This window comes from Pristiophorus japonicus, chromosome 9, assembly GCF_044704955.1.
Source record: "Pristiophorus japonicus isolate sPriJap1 chromosome 9, sPriJap1.hap1, whole genome shotgun sequence".
In the NCBI taxonomy this organism is placed as follows: Eukaryota; Metazoa; Chordata; class Chondrichthyes; family Pristiophoridae; genus Pristiophorus; species Pristiophorus japonicus.
Window position 1 is genome coordinate 21791563 of NC_091985.1, and position 17405 is coordinate 21808967.

The 17405-nt window shown below is 43.0% G+C and overlaps 1 protein-coding gene across 8 annotated transcripts in view; it reads right to left on the reverse strand.

Annotated features, from left to right (window-relative positions):
- wdr27 (WD repeat domain 27) overlaps positions 1-17405 on the reverse strand; it is an 838472-nt gene that overhangs the window by 339882 nt on the left and 481185 nt on the right. The gene's annotated exons all lie outside the window — the stretch shown is intronic.

Consider the following 17405-nt stretch of genomic DNA (forward strand, 5'->3'; position numbering starts at 1 on the left):
ACTTTTGGAAATTGAGGGGTAACAATCATTGTAAGGGTTACATACATGGCCATACAAGCTTGAAACGTAAGTCTCAATGTTCAAGCAATGCGTTCATTTATGAGCTGCTGACATAATAGTTTTGCAGTTGCTAAAGCACCATGAGGCTTCCCCTGTTGTATCTGGCGGGGGGGGGGGGGGGGGGGGGAGGGGGCGGGTGGTGGCACGGGTTCATCGCCAGGCTCCGCGACCTCATCTGGCAATTCCTGTCCCTTCTTGAAGGCTAAGTTGTGCAACATGCAACACATCACAATAAACTCAGCGACCTGCTCAGGGTGGTATTGCAGGCTGCCTCTGGAGCGTTGCTTCAGAACTCCAATTGTCTTTTTGACGATATTGCGTGTAGCTATATGGCTTCTATCTGTGTCTTCTGTAGCGGGGTCATGAGCCAGCTGGCAAGGCCGTATCCTTTATCCCCCAGCATCCAGTAGTGATCTTATGGCTGACTCTTAAATAGGTCAGAGACAGTGCTCTCATGCAAGATGTATGCCTCATGGATGCTCCCTGGAAAATTTGCATTTACTACCAAAATTATTTGCTTGTGGTCGATAACGAGCTGCACGTTCAAGGAGTAGAATCCCTTTCGGTTTTGGTACACCTCTAAAGGTGCTCACAGGGCAATGTGCGTACAGTCTATTGCACCCTGGACCTTGGGGAAGTTTGCTATTCTCGAAAAAGCCAAAGCCCCCTCACTCTGCGCCTCCCTGGTCATTGGAAGGTTAATAAAATCCATCCTGTGTACGTAAAGTCCATCAGTTACCTGGCGAATGCAGCAATGTGTGGCATACTGAGAGATTCCGCATATGTCACCAGCTGATGCCTGAAATGAGCCGGATGCATAGAAAGAAAGTGCCGCAGTCACCTTCTCCTCGACAGGCAGTGCGGTACTGATGGTGCTGGTAGGTTGCACGTCTGCCTTAATGAGCTGACATATCTCAGTGTTGACCTCTTTTCGGAAGCGCAGCCTTCAAACGCACTGTGTATTGGTCCGGCGCAGGTAGAAGCATGCTCCCTGTAACTTCGTTGAGGGTAAAGTTTCCTTCTCTTCAAGAGTCTGTGTGCTGTTAGATTGGGCACATCGTGCTCTGCAACGAACCTTCTTCCAGCTCTATTCTGCATCATGTAAGTAGTTAGCAATATTGGCACTGAAAGTATAGGCCCCATTTATTTTAAAGTACTCCACAATGTTCAGATATCCACAAAATTGGTTTGCATTAAAGTCAATGCTATTATTATCATAAATATAATCAAAATTCCTTATAAATTACCCAGAAATCACTCACAAATCAATTTTAGGCTGCTGGCAACTTGACACAGCCTTTTGCTCAAAAAAAGATGATGTTCAAAGATGGAGATGTAACGCTGAGATAAGGCCAGTTAAGTATGTAAAAAATGGGCGGTACATTTCTCCAGCGATAGTGGGCGATAAAAATGGGCAATTTGGTAAATTTCGCACTGGGGGTGAATTTTGGGCGGTAGAATTCGGCGGACAATTTCCAGCAACGCCAGCGGTAATTGAATGCCGAAATTACCACTGGCAATATTCGGGCGATAAACGGGCGCTAAATAGGTGGGCTAAGTGCAACTATAAATGCTTAACTTGTTGGAAATCGAGTTCAGGTTGTCAATGACACTGGAATCCCCTTGATGTCCTCCCACCAAAGAAAGTTTTAAAAAATTAAGCTTTATATTAAGGAGGACACAGTTCTGATAGCTCAGGGAAATATGAGTTTGGGCATCTCAATCGAACTTTGCAAAATTTACTTCACATAGTGAATTAGATTTTTAATTCAAATTATAAGATGTTATTAAGGTAAGCGTATTGATTTGTGCCAGTGGCCGTTTTTCAATTCCAGAGTGGTGATTTTTCAATTCCAGAATGCATAATTTTTAATTGTTCCATGACAGCGTAGCCCTAGAAATGTACCTCCAATTTTCTGCCTTCAACATTTTGGATTTCCACTTCAGGATTTCACGAACCTATGTTTTTTTCCCCGCAATACAAGTGAAGAAGTGTTGTGTATACCAATATCTGAAGTTACAAGACCCATCTAATTATATGCCTTACATGTCAAGCACGTTCTTGAGTCATCAGCCTTTTGGGGGGGGTTGTGTCAGTTTTGATAGTTTTCTGGTTTTTGCATGTGCGCCTCAGCAGGAAGAAAAAAAAGTCCACCCATTTAGGGTAATGCCAAAAAAACTTCCTTTGCCTCATTTAGAATGAAAGACTTGCATTTATATAGCACCCTTCACAACCACTGGACGTCTCAAAGCCCTCCACAGCCAATGAAGTACTTTTGAAGTGTAGTCACTGTTGTCATGTGGGAAACGTAGCAGCCAACTTGCGCACAGCAAGCTCCCGCTAACAGCAATGTGATAATGACCAGATAATCTGTTTTTGTTATGTTGACTGAGGGATAAATATTGGCCAGGACACCGGGGATAATTCTTCTACTCTTCTTCAAAATAGTGCCATGGGATGTTTTACATCTACCTGAGAGAGCCATCAGGGCCTCAGTTTAATGTCTCATCTGAAAGACGACATCTCCAACAGTTCAGCACTTCACTGGTGTGTCAGCTTAGATTTTTGTGCTCAAGTCTCTGGACTGGGACTTAAACCCACAACCTTATGACTCAGAGGCAACAGTGCTACTCACTGAGCCACAGCTGACACTCTACACCAACATTGACACCAACTGGACACTCATACAGAACAGCACATAGCCATAGTCTCTCGCATGCACATTACACAGGTGGAATAATGCCACACATGTCAACAGATAGCAGACAACCATTATCGGGATATTGTGCAGCCATATGTACACATTGGACAAACATGGCTATAATCACCCAGACAAGAACAGCAGAGTCGTACACAGCAGCACACATGTATAAGTATGTTATAAGATCATAAGAATTAGGAGCAGGTGTAGGCTATTCGGCCCCTTGAGCCTGCTTCGCCATTCAAAGAGATCATAGCTGATCTTCTACCTTAACTCCACTTTCCTGCACTATCCCCATATCACTTGATTCTCTTAATGTTCAAAAATCTAGCGATCTCTGTCTTGAATATACTCAACGACTGAACATCCACAGCCCTCTGGGGTAGGGAATTCCAAAGATCCATCACCCTTTGAGTGAAGAAATTTCTCCTCAGCTCAGTCCTAAATGGCCGACCCCTTATTCTGAGACTGTGACCCCTGGTTCTAGACTCCCCGGCCAGCGGAATCATCCTCCCTGCATCTATATGGTAAATGTTTCATTATTCTTATGGAATTCCTGTGTACCTGAAGCAATTTGCTTTAATTACACTTTCACACTTGTTTTTCCAACCAGCTTAATTCCCTTTGCCGCGAATAAAAGCTGACTATTATGTGTCAGTAATCTAAGTACAGATGTGAAAAATAGCAACACTAGATGATTTAGATAAATGCAATAAGCAGAGTAACCCCATTTAGAAGTGATGAGAAAACACAATTAGCTCTAGGTTAAAGAGAAATTTATCATGAGGATTAAGCATAATCTCATGCAGTGGAGTAAAAACAGAAAATGCTGGAAATACTCAGCAGGCCAGGCAGCAAAGTTAACATTTCAGCTCGATAACCTTTCATCAGACAAAAGGTCATCGACCTGAAACCTTAACTCTGTTTCTCTCCACAGATGTCGCCTGACATGCTGAGCATTTCCAGCATTTTCTGTTTTTATTTCAGATTTCCAGCATCCGCAATATTTTGCTTTTTGTACTCATGCATTGTAGGCTGGGTTGATGCATCACTAATGGAAAAAGATCATCTATGCCAACAAATATTGAAGCCGCAAGGATCTAACTGCTTTAATGACAATCACATTTCGTGAAAGACAAAACTCAGCTCTCACGGGCACAGAAGACATTTGTTGGGATATAATTCCATGCTCCCTTCATAAACCAGTGAATGAGGGAGTGTTGCTTTAAGGAACCTTCTGTTATTAGAAAGTGGAGAAGCGCTATTGTTGCTATGCAAAGACATAAAAACTTAGATTTAGGACATGCTGTAAAAGGCTTGATCTCGGCATAATAAGCCAAATTCCCCAACCGCCTCCTAAATATCCAATACTCGTGCATCATTTTTGAGTGGTCTAGGATTCCAAAAATAATGGGAAAGATTGTAATAGATCCAAAGATCTCAATGTGCAGGGTAGTGATGACTGAGAGAGTAAATTAACAATGATAAGTTTTACTTACTCGGCTAAGAGTTGTGGATTCATTTTTGATACGTAGTCCTCTAATATTTGAACGTAAAATTTAAGATCTATTTGCAATTTTTATTAATAATGTATCCTAGAAATCTGTGCTGTTATTTTGATTGCCAAAGAATATATATTTCCCTTAGGAGGGAAATTATAAAGCAAAATTACTGTCTACATGCAGTCATTATGCTCTTTATGTTCATTAAAACTCAAGCAGCATAGATTTTGACTTCTGGGCAAACAACCTGTGTGATGGAATATCCTCCATTTGCCTGGATGAGTACAGCATCAACAACACTCAAGAAGCTCGACACCATCCAGGACAAAGCGGTCCACTTGATCGACACTCCATCCACCACCTTAAACATTCATTCCTTCCACCACAGGCGCATCGTGACTTCAGTGTGTACCATCTACAAGGCACATTCATTCCAGTTATCCCAATGTCCTGGCCAATATTTATCCCTCAATTATCGAGACATTATCACATTGCTGTTTGTGGAAGCTTGCTGTGTGCAAACTGACTGCTGCATTTCCTACTTACAACAATGACCACAGTTCAAAAAGTACTTCATTGGCTGAAAAGCACTTTGGGACATCCGGTGGTCGTGAAAGGCGCTCTATAAAAAAAGCAAGTCTAAAAAAAATGCAAATCTATTAATATCTCTTTGTAATTTTATGCATCCATCTAAAATGCTTACAATGCCACCTAACTTTGTGTCATCGGCAGCCTTGGATATGTGACTCTCCAACCCGTCATCTAAATCACAATAATAAATACAGTGAATAGTGAGGCTCCATCACAGATCCCTGTGGGATGCCACTAGTCACACCCTGCCAGTTAGAATACCTGCCCATTATCCCTACTCACTGTCTCCTGCTGCTCACCCAATTTCCTAATCAGTTCAGTAATTTGCCCTCACTGGATTTGGAAATATATCGCCGTTCCTTCATCGTCGCTGGGTCAAAATCCTGAAACTCCCTCTCTAACAGCACTGTGAGCACCTTCACCACACGGACTGCAGCGGTTCATGAAGGTGGCTCACCACCAACTTCTCAAGGGCAATCAGGGACAGACAATAAATACTGGCCTTGTCAGTGACGGTCACATCCCAGGAATGAATAAATTTAAAAAACCCGTGGAGTGCGTTGATCGGTTGCCTGTACCCATAATGAAGAGGTGGCCAGGAATTTGAGGCTGGAACCTCATGAACACAGACTGGCAAACTGTGGCGCCCTGATGCAGATCGGCAGATTAACAATGGCCAATATCAGGGCCCCCAGCTGCCAGCAAGGTAAGTGGAGGCCGGCGGTAGGGGTGGGGGCGGGGATTGGTAATCGCAGAAGGGTTATCCTGGGACGGCTGTGGACTAGATCATTTTTGTGGGGCCTGGAGGAGAATTTCGCAAAAATAGTTTCAAACGTACCTTAGTGGGCCTCTTCGGCTCTATTGCCCATGGAACTGCTCCAAGTGTACGTTTCAACCAGTTCCAACTTAAAATAATCATGGCCCTAGGACCTCAATCTGTATATTAAAAAAGACCTGGCGCCTGAAACAGGCCGGCGCTTTGTGGTAGGCCCCTTTCAAAATGGTACTGGCAGAATCGTTGGGTTTAATGGGGTTTAACCCATTTTGATGCCACTACCTGGCGATACAAGTTAAAATCACCTCATTTAATTGAACTCTCCTCTAAGGGAAAGCTTTTGGTATAAACAAGATTAAGAAGCAGATTTGAAACTTTGGTTATTAGATGGAGTGAATTGCATCATGTTCAAAAATATTGATTTCTCTAAAATAAATCTTGAATTTCTTTCGATCCATTTTGAATTATTGTGACAAGCGAAAATCCATTTGGCTGACCAAAATCTTGGGTTTCTCACAAATAACAATTGCTTTAACTGGTGATTTATTTAGGTTTCCATTATATTGTCTGTATCTGAAATGATTCAGCTTCCACTGAGAATCTCCCTTCCCACCTATGACGTGCTCATAAATGATACAAAGACATTTATCTTGCATGACAAGTCAAATCGATAGCCAACTATTCAATATTATGTTTGTCCAAAACTAGTACTATTTTATGTTCAGCATTCTTCAAATTTGTAACGCAGGGCGGTCAGAACTCCAGACTCAAAGAATGTGCTGCTTTTGTTTCCTTCCCAAAGAGAATACATAACATAACCTTCAGTTTTGCTTTTAACAATATTTCTTCTTTAGAACAATATTTTTGGAAACTATGTTCGAATGAGAAAGCCCACCAGCTCCATAATTCTTCAGGGTAAAGATCCTCTATTGCGCTTGGACTGAAACCCTATATGTTGTGGGTAAAAAATCCTCCAGCAGAGAGGAAAATGTAAAGGATACAATGATTTTACTTAAAAGGGACTAGATCAAAGAGTAAAGGAAAATGTGTATTGAAACATGTGAGATAAGGATGGAAGAACAGTGTAGGGAACTTGAACTCAAGCCAGAAGAGCAGAGAAGTCCAGAAAAAATGTAAGTCAATAATCAAAGGATGGAGGGAGGAGGGAGGAATGCAATGTGGTATTAAGGATATTTAATGCAATAAGTGGTATTATGGATAAAAATTGTTAGGGTGATAAACTTATGTGATAAAGAAGATATCAGAGATATATTAACTCAAGGTCTGAAGAAAAGCCAAGTAATAAAGTTTTTAAAAATTCATTCAAGGGCTGTGAGCATTGCTGGCAAAGTCAGCATTTAGCATTTACTGCCCATCCCTAGTTGCTCTAGAAAAGGTGGTGGTGGGCCTTCTTCCTGAAACGGTGCAGTCTGTGTGGTGAAGGTATTCCCACAGTGCTGTTCGGCAGTTAGTTCCTGGATTTTGTCCCAGCGACGATTAAGGAACAGCGATATATGTTCAACTCGGGATGGTATGTGACTTGGGGGGGAACTTGGAGGTGATGGTGTTCCCATGTACCTGCCGCCCATGTCCTTCTAGCTGGTGGAGAATGCAGGTTTGGGAGCTGCTGTTGAAGAAGCCTTGGTGAGGTGAGCTACGAGGATCAGCGATCATTACATCAGAGGTTGAGAATCCTACTACATAGAATCCTACTAATGCGGCTCGGTATTAAATTTTGTATCTTATAATACTCCTGTGAAGCACCTTAGGTCGTTTCACTATGTTAAAGGTGCTATATAAATACAAGTTGTTGTTTTTGTTGTTGAAAGCAGAAGATGGTGCCCCAATAGAGGCAAAGCAAAATATGGGTGAGATTGATGCGCAGGGAATGACCCAACTCTACAGCACAACCTATAGTTCAGGAATCCAATCCATGGACTATGCCAGATCTTTATTCATAACATTCCCTAAAATCACTGAAAGTGCAGACATACTATCTGTCTCATGTGCTACACTCTGAAAGTTTGGCTAAAAATCAAACTAGAAAGAATAAAAACAAAACAGGAGTGATAATTAAGAGAAGAACAGTTTAGTTTAGTGGGACAGGAACATGCAAAGGCATATTTGGTTTGAGGATGATTAGTGAACTGACAATAAACTGATAAATCGCAGGACAGCTCAGATGAATACGTGGCTTGAGGAGTGGTGCAGAAGGGAGGGATTCAAATTCCTGGGACATTGGAACCGGTTCTGGGGGAGGTGGGACCAGTACAAACCGGACGGTCTGCAGCTGGGCAGGACTGGAACCAATGTCCTAGGGAGAGTGCTTGCTAGTGCTGTTGGGGAGGGGTTAAACTAATATGGCAGGAGGATGGGAACCTATGCAGGGAGACAGAGGGAAGTAGAATGGGGGCAGAAGCAAAAGATAGAAAGAAGTGAAGTATAAGTGGAGGGCAGAGAAACCCAAGGCAAAAAGCAAAAAGGGCATCATTACAGCAAAATCCTAAAGGGGCAAAGGGTGTTAAAAAGACAAGCCTGAAGGCTCTGTGCCTTAATGTGAGGAGTATTCGGAATAAGGTGGACGAATTAACGGCGCAGATAGCAGTTAACGGATATGATATAATTGGCATCACGGAGACATGGCTCCAGGGTGACCAAGGCTGGGAACTCAACATCCAGGGGTATTCAACATTTAGGAAGGATAGACAGAAAGGAAAAGGAGGTGGGGTGGCGATGCTGGTTAAAGAGGAAATTAATGCAATAGTAAGGAAGGACATTGGCCTGGATGATGTGGAATCTGTATGTGTGGAGCTGCTGAATACCAAAGGGCAGAAAACGCTAGTGAGAGTTGTGTACAGACCACCAAACAGTAGTAATGAGGATGGGGACAGCATCAAACAACAAATAAGGGGTGCGTGCAATAAAGGTACAGCAGTTATCATGGGCGACTTCAATCTACATGCTGACTGGGCTAAACAAACTGGTAGCAATGCGGTGGAGGAGGATTTCCTGGAGTGTATTAGGGATGGTTATCTCGAACAATATGTCGAGGAACCAACCAGAGGGCTGCCCATCCTAGACTGGGTGATGTGTAATGATAAAGGACTAATTAGTAATCTTGTTGTTCGAGGCCCCTTGGGGAAGAGTGACCATAATATGGTAGAATTCTTTATTAAGATGGAGAGTGACACAGTTAATTCAGAGACTAGGATCCTGAACTTGGGGAAAGGTAACTTCGATGGTATGAGACGTGAATTGGCTAGAATAGACTGGCAAATGATACTTAAAGGGTTGACGGTGGATAGGCAATGGCAAATATTTAAAGATCACGTGGATGAACTTCAACAACTGTACATCCCTTCTGGAGTAAAAATAAAATGTGGAAGGTGGCTCAACCGTGGCTAACAAGGGAAATTAAGGATAGTGTTAAATCCAAGGAAGAGGCAGAGAATCGGCCAGAAAAAGCAGCAAACCGGAGGACAGGGAGAATTTTGTAACACAGCAGAGGAGGACAAAGGGTTTAATTAGGAGGGGGAAAATAGAGTATGAGAGGAAGCTTGCTGGGAACATAAAAACTGACTGCAAAAGCTTCTATAGATATGTGAAGAGAAAAAGATTAGTGAAAACAAACATAGGTCCCTTGCAGTCAGATTCAGGTGAATTTATAATGGGGAACAAAGACATGGCGGACTAGTTAAACAAATACTTTGGTTCTGTTTTCACGAAGGAAAACACAAATAACCTTCCGAAATACTGGGGGACCGAAGGTTCAGTGATAAGGAGGAACTGAAGGATATCCTTATAAAGTGGGAAATTGTGTTAGGGAAATTGGTGGGATTGAAGGCCGATAAATCCCCGGGGCCAGTCTGCATCCCAGAGTACTTAAGGAAGTGGCCCGAGAAATAGTAGATGCATTGGTGATCATTTTCCAACAGTCTATCGACTCTGGATCAGTTCCGATGGACTGCAGGCTAGCTAATGTAACCCCACTTTTTAAAAAAGGAGGGAGAGAGAAAACGGGGAATTATAGACTGGTTAGCCTGACATCAGCAGTGGGGAAAATGTTGGAATCAATTATTAAAGATGAAATAGCAGCGCATTTGGAAAACAGTGGCAGGATCGGTCCAAGTCAGCATGGATTTATGAAAGGGAAATCATGCTTGACAAATCTTCTGGCATTTTTTGAGGATGTAACTAGTAGAGTGGACAAGGGAGAACCAGTGGATGTGGTGCATTTGGACTTTCAAAAGGCTTTTGACAAGGTCCCACACAAGAGATTGGTGTGCAAAATCAAAGCACATGGTATTGGGGGTAATGTAGTGACTTGGATAGAGAACTGGTTGGCAGACAGGAAGCAGAGAGTCGGGATAAACGGGTCCTTTTCAGAATGGCAGGCAGTGACTAGTGGGGTGCCGCAGGGCTCAGTGCTGGGACCCCAGCTCTTTACAATATACATTAATGATTTAGATGAAGGAATTGAGTGTAATATCTCCAAGTTTGCAGATGACACTAAACTGGGTGGCGGTGTGAGCTGTGAGGAGGACGCTAAAAGGCTGCAGGGTGACTTGGACAGGTTAGGTGAGTGGGCAAATGCATGGCAGATGCAGTATAATGTGGATAAATGTGAGGTTATCCAATTTGGGGGCAAAACCACAAAGGCAAAATATTATCTGAATGGCGGCAGATTAGGAAAAGGGGAGGTGCAACGAGACCTGGGTGTTATGGTTCATCAGTCATTGAAAGTTGGCATGCAGGTACAGCAGGCGGTGAAGAAGGCAAATGGTATGTTGGCCTTCATAGCTAGGGGTTTTGAGTATAGGAGCAGGGAGGTCTTACTGCAGTTATAAGGGCCTTGGTGAGGCCTCACCTGGAATATTGTGTTCAGTTTTGGTCTCCTAATCTGAGGAAGGACATTCTTGCTATTGAGGGAGTGCAGCGAAGGTTCACCAGACTGATTCCCGGGATGGCGAGATTGACATATGAGGAGAGACTGGATCAACTGGGCCTTTATACACTGGAGTTTAGAAGGATGAGAGGGGATCTCATAGAAACTTATAAGATTCTGATGGGACTGGACAGGTTAGATGCGGGTAGAATGTTCCCGATGATTGGGAAGTCCAGAACCAGGGGACAGAGTCTTAGGATAAGGGGTAGGCCATTTAGGACTGAGATGAGGAGAAACTTCTTCACTCAGATAGTTGTTAACCTGTGGAATTCCCTAATGCAGAGAGTTGTTGATGCTAGTTCATTGGATATATTCAAGAGGTAGTTAGACATGGCCCTTACAGTTAAAGGGATCAAGGGGTATGGAGAGAAAGCAGGAAAGGGGTACTGAGGGAATGATCAGCCATGATCTTATTGAATGGTGGTGCATGCTCAAAGGGCCGAATAGCCTACTCCTGCACCTATTTTCTATGTTTCTATGAAAATGGATAGAAAAGTGTATCTCTGAATCTCCAGGGTTACCAGAACAGATATTGTGAGTGACTTCATGTCTGTTATCTGCACCCATTCATAGGGGGCGGGGGCGTGGCGGGGGTGGATAATGGGCTGTAAAACGGAAAGGCTGAGTCGCCATCTCATTTGTGTTGGACTTGCAGTGGCAGTGAGCCTGTACAGGAGCTTCATTAGGAGCACGGGAACAGGAGTAGGCCATTCAGCCCCTTGAGCCTGTTGCGCCACAATGTGGGCCGGCACATCCTGCCTGCCATTTTCATGCAAGCAGAATGGCCATCCTTAATTATACCAACAACAGCTTGCATTGACAGAAAGTCGTCTCAGGGCGCGTCACAGAAATGGAAGGAAAACAAATGCTGATCCAAAGAAGAAGGTATTGGGAGAGGTGACCAAAGTTTCGACAATGGGGTGGGTTTTAAAGGACGGTCTTCAAGGGGGAATTTATATTCAAATGTGCAGATGACACTGTTAGGATGCACAGCATGTCACGTAGGTAGGAGCAGGAAATTACAAAGGGACAGAGACAGACTGAATGGGAAAAACTGGCTGATGGAGTTTAATGTGGGGAAGTGTGAGGCCAATTACTTTAAGATCTGAGAAAGGCAAATCAGAATATGTTCTTAATGGTGAGAGACTAAGAGCTGTGGAGAAAGAAAGGGGTTTGGGTGTCCATGTACACAAATCACTAAAATCTCGTGCACAGGCACAAAAAGTCATCAAAACGGCTAATGGAATATTAGCCCTGATTTCAAGGGAGTTGGAATACAAAGTAAGGAAGTGATACTTCCATTGTATAGAGCCTTGGTCAGACCCCATCAGAAGTACTTTCAGTTTTGGGTAGTGCAACTTCAGAAGGATATATTAGCCTTGGAGGAGGCACAGTGCAGTTTCACCAGAATGATACCAGGGTTTGAAGCATTAAATTGTGAGGACAGATTGCATAAACTTGGTTTGTATTTCCTTGAGGTTGAAGGTTGAGGAATGATCCAATTGAGCTGTTTAAAATGATGGAGGTATTCGATCGGGAACATACATAAAAACGTTTTTCTCTGGTGGGGAAATCCAGATCAAGGGGGCATAAACTAAAACTTCGAGCTAGGCCATTTGGGAGTGGAATCAGGAAGCAAAAGGTAGTGGAACTCTCTCTCCCATAAGGCTGATGGTGAGTTGAAATTTTCAAGACTGAGATAGATTGATTTTTGTTGGATAAGGATATCAAGGGATATGGACCAATGCTGGATTAAGGAGCTGAGCTACAAGTCAGCCATGATCTAATTGAATGGCGGAATAGGCTTGAGGGGCTGAATGATCTACTGCTGTTCCTATTGAATCTTTCTAGAAGCTTTCAGAATTCCTGTCCCTTTAATTTCCGCTTCCCTTTAAATTTTACTTCCACTTGCGCCAGTAGTGCAGGTCATGCAACCGCCCAAGTCTGCCCTTGGGCCAGTGGATATTTATGTAAATTAGTTTATCTCAGAAAATTAAATGTAATTACCTCCTCATTACTCTGGTGATGTTCACACCAGCTTTTGACCATTTATAACTGAAGTGCGTGCGAGCCCTTTAGTGTTCGCCACATCCAGCGAGTCCAGGGAAGTGGCGACACGGCCCAACTTAATGGCCGGGCTTCAACTGAAAAAATGTTCTCTGATTCCCGCCCTAACCCGGCCAGATTCGCGACCTGGGTGGGGCGGAGGAGGGGGAGAGTGGGGCAGGGAGGGGTCCGGCTGCAATCTGTGGTAGGCCAGAGGATGACATAATTCAGACCCAACTATATTTTATCTCTTGGCAATTGCACTCGGTGCCCACTTCCTGCCTCGTCAGGAGTACTGCGAGAGAAGGAGCAGCAGGCCCCTAATAAGGCCAAATAGCTCAGTACATGTTTTTTTGAATGTTTCTTTGTCTACCAGGACGAGCTGGAGTGCTTCTCTTCCCCGACCATAGTTGCCAACCGCAACAGCCCCACTGCCCCCCCAACCCATCATTTATCTTACTTCCAGAGTCCATTCCTGGAACTCTCTGGGCATATCCTCCTTCCAAGCTTCCCCGAGCGACTCGCTCCCACTGGCCTGATGTCATTAACGCCATGTGGATTATTTGGATTTCCAGAAGGCATTCGAGAAGGTGCCACATAGAAGGTTACTGCACAAGATAAGAGCTCACAGGGTTGGGGGTAATATATTAGCATGGACAGAGGTTTGGCTAACTAACAGAAAACAGAGAGTCAGGATAAATGGGTAATTTTCCGGTTGGCAAACGGTAAGTAGTGGGGTGCCACAGGGATCAATGCTGGGGCCTCAACTATTTACAATCTATATTAATAACTTGGATAAAGGGACCGAGTTTGCTGGTGATACAAAGATGGGTGGGAAAGCAAGTTGTGAGGAGGACACAAAGAATCTGCAAAGGGATACAGACAGGCTAAGAGAGTGGGCAAACATTTGGCAGATGGAGTATAATGTGGGAAAGTTTCAGGTTATCCACTTTGGCAGGAAAAATAAAAAGCAAATTATTATTTAAATAGAGAGAGGAGTCCTGGGGCTCCTTGTGCATGAAACACAAAAAGTTAGTATGCAAGAACAGCAAGTAATCAGGAAGGCAAATGGAATGTTGGCCTTTATTGCAAGGGGGATAGAGTATAAAAGCAGAGAAGTCCTGCTACAACTGTACAGGGTATTGGTGAGACCACACTTGGAGTACTGCATACAGTTTTGGTCTCCTTATTTAAGGAAGGATATACTTGCATTGGAGGCAGTTCAGAGAAGGTTCACTAGGTTGGGCCTATGCTCATTGGAGTTTAGAAGAATGAGAGGTGATCCTATTGAAACATATAAGTTACTGAGGAGGCTTGACAAGGTAGATGCAGAGAGGATGTTTTCACGTGGGGGAACTGAGATGAGGAGGAATTTCTTCTCAGAGAGGGTTGTAAATCTGTGGAGGCTGGGCCATTGAATATATTTAAGGCGGAGATAGACAGATATTTGAAAGATAAGGGAGTCAAGGGTTATGGGGAGCGGGCAGGGAAGTGGAGCTGAGTCCATGATCAGATCAGCCATGATCTTATTAAATGGCGGAGCAGGCTCGAGGGGCCGTATGGCCTACTCCTGCTCCTATTTCTTATGTTCTTGTGTTTGGGTCGGAGTCAGACCTTGTGTATTTAAATGGTTAAATCGCCCTGGTTAAAATCGGGGCTTTGGACACTTTATTCGAGAGTCACAAAGACTCTTGGGGTTTTGGGTGACATAGGCATTAAGGTGAAGTTATTGTCTATCCCTAATTGCTCTGACGGCGTGAGGAGTCAACCACATAGTGTGGGACTGGAGTCACATGTAGGTCAGACCAGGTGGAGCTGGCAGGTTCCCTGAAGGACATCAGTGAATCAGTTGGATTTTTATGATACTCCAACAGTTTTTGTGGACATTTTGTCTGATGTCAAACCACAAATAGTTTGACATTGTGGTATTTAAACTCAGAACCTCTGGGTTGTTAGTCCTCTACCACAACCACCACACTACCCTCAAAAGAATTGTTGGGGCTGTTGTCTGGAGAAGTTAATGGTATTAGAGGTAGGTAAAGACAAAAATGGCTTGTTGATGTAATGGCCACATGTAACATCTAGCATTGAAGTAATCAATTTGGATGGGGATTGAAAAGTATGGAGACACTGGCCATTTGCTTCCAGAGTGCAGATGGCACATAGAATGAGGAAGACCATCCATGTTAAAATCCCCATCGATGTATATCGTTTCCTAACTAAAGTACAATCTTATGGCAGAAAACCCTGTGCTTTTTTCTCGGTATCCTCGCGTGTAGAGAACCTATTTTGGTTGATGCTGCTGTATCTCTTGCCACTGCTATCTTTTAATACTGACTGATTAAAATAAATCTTCAATATAGAGCTTAAACAAAATGCATTCTTGGCAGTTTAAGAACAAAGTGACCTCTTAATATGGGATCCCTGCACAGAGCTGATGGGAGGGTGGGGTGGGGGCGGGGGCGGTGGGGGAAGTTCCTCTGGTCGCTATTTCTAACAAAAATAAATGCATTATATTTGAACTGGAGGAAGTCATCCCCTTAGAAGCTGATAGGATCAGTCTGTTCCTTCGAAACGTAGTATTTTTTCCAGATACAGGAAATCACTGGGGGTGCGGAATACTTTGATTTGCACTGTATGATGTGATCTTAAAGGAAGGGGGTTAGGGTGGTGGTGCTTCAGTGTACTTCATGTCCTGATGGGCAGACATGAACTGTGTTCGATAATAAAAAGCTTAGACACTTTTGAATAATTGCGAACTTGTGAAATATAATTGGTTTTGAGCAGTCATTTCACTTTTAAGCCTATATAACTGTTGTTGCCCATCTCATTTAGAGAAACCTGAAAACGATGAACCTCTGAAATATGTCTCGATTCCTTGAATTCTTTAATTCGATCAAGATACCATAAATTTCCTTTGGAGCTCCACTTTCCATCCGTGCGCACTGCTTCCTCAGGTCCAGGTTCTAAGTCAGTAATCTTTTCCACCCGGCTCACCAGCTGCATGCCTCGAATGCCACTGCTGTTGATTTATCACCTAGTTTGTGTCAGCCTGCTCTTTGGAATTTCAATCTACTGTGCAATCGTGAAATTAATTGCCCACATTTCGAATGGTTTGAAATCCTATCACTCCTTCAGCACAAAAAGCAAGCCAAGTTTAATGCATGGTTTACTCACAAAAAATCCAACTCCTCTCAGTAAAGATGAATTATGGCATTTACTAGTCATTAAAATGACCAATCTCAGAAAAGTGCATGGAAATCCACCCCATGACAGTTTTAGCCGTTTGGCTAAAAGAAAACTTAAATCGCTGCAAAGTAAAGATTCGCATATTGCTCGCTCCCTGTCATTTTTCAAGATATATGAGGCCAGTCTGGAGGATTTCGATTCTTCCCTTGATCTCTCATAATAAAAAGATCAAAGTGCTAAAAATATTACATTCCATCAAAGTACAAACACAAAAAGCCTGACCAAATAGGTGCTTAGTTGCATGCATGGTTGATATATCAACAGTTATTACTATGCTTAAATTGAAACTATTACAACACTCTTTTCCATTTTACACAAAATGGTAAGATGTAAAGACTTAAGTAAGCAATTGAAAAAAGGTCCATCTGATACATTAAGCACATATTTCCCCACAGGCAATAGGGTTTAATTCCTGCTGTGCGTTACAGTTAATGCACGGGATGATGTTTTGTGTTCAATTCTGGTCTGCGCTAATTGCACAACATAAAGATGAGGAAAATCATTTGATCCACATGAGCTTATCCATCCAGAAAGACTCAACAGTCACACCTCCCCATCACAGCCTCCTCTACTCTTTGTGTGAAGAAGAATTTCCTGATATTAATCCTAAGTTTAGCTTTTATTACTTTGAACTCACCTCCCCCCCCGCCCTTGTCCTATTTTCAAGGTTTAGTTTGAAGTAGTGTTCTGGACTATATTTTCTATATCATTTACTATCTTAGATATAACTCTATCTCAGTCGCCTCCTGTTGTTCAGGTACGTTGGTACTTGTCCTTCACTGGTACAGGTACTTTTCCAGTTGCATTGCTCACTTTAATTGCAAAATGCTCTAAATTACAGTGCTGATTTGTTGCTGCTTTATAGCGAATGAAGTACAGAAATTTGAATATAAAAAAATGTAATGGCAAAGCCTTACACAGACCAGTGTGATTAAAATATGGGCTGTTATTCTATTTTTTATATGTTGCTTACAAAACCCCAATAGTATTGCTGAAGGTAAACTGGATTGTACACTGTTGTATAATATGGCATAATCTAATACACCTCCCAAACCTGTGACCTCTACCACTAAGAAGGACAAGGGCAGCAGGCGCATGGGAACACCACAACCTGCAACTTCACCTCCAAGTCACACACCATCCTGACTTGGAAATACATCATCATTCCTTCATCGGCGCTGGGTCAAAATCCTGGAACTCCCTCCCAAACAGCACTACGGGAGCACCTTCACCACACAGACTGCAGTGGTTCAAAGGTAAGTAGGGATGGGCAATAAATGCCAGCCTTTCCAGCGACACCAACATACCGAGAATGAATAAAAGAAATACACAATGTATTCTTCCACTACTAAGGTGGAGTTATATGTAAATAGCCTGTCTAATAAGGGTGAGAAAGTCTCACCGCTACACATAAACACAGCTTAAGCTCCACGTTTAATTGTCATGGAATGTTCATGTATATGATTCTTAAAATTAAACACAGTTCCATACGATTAATTGGGTTTATGATCCATCTTACCCGTTTTGATCTCACA